Raw genomic sequence first — 284 nt, 5'->3', positions numbered from 1 at the left:
GCAGGACGCAGCAACCCGCGTGATAGCTCGGCTGCTGAAGGAGAGAGACGCAGCAAGACAGCAGCTGCAGCAGCAGCAGCAGCTCGTGCTGCAGCTGCAACGATCTGCTGCTGCTGCTGCTGATAGTGCAGACGCAGATCTCGGTATGTCTAACCACCAGCAGCAGCAGCAGCAGCAGCAGCAACAGCAGCAGCAGCAGCAGCAGCAGCAGCAACAGCAGCAGTTGTAGCATCATCACTCTTGAGCCCTACCACCGATCCAGTGTCTTACTGTTTTCTGCTCTC

Source organism: Eimeria mitis, genomic scaffold, assembly GCF_000499745.2.
Source record: "Eimeria mitis Houghton genomic scaffold, Emh_scaff4182, whole genome shotgun sequence".
Taxonomy (NCBI): Eukaryota; Apicomplexa; class Conoidasida; order Eucoccidiorida; family Eimeriidae; genus Eimeria; species Eimeria mitis.
The sequence above is the reverse complement of the archived record's forward strand: the minus strand, read 5'-3'. Positions refer to the sequence as shown.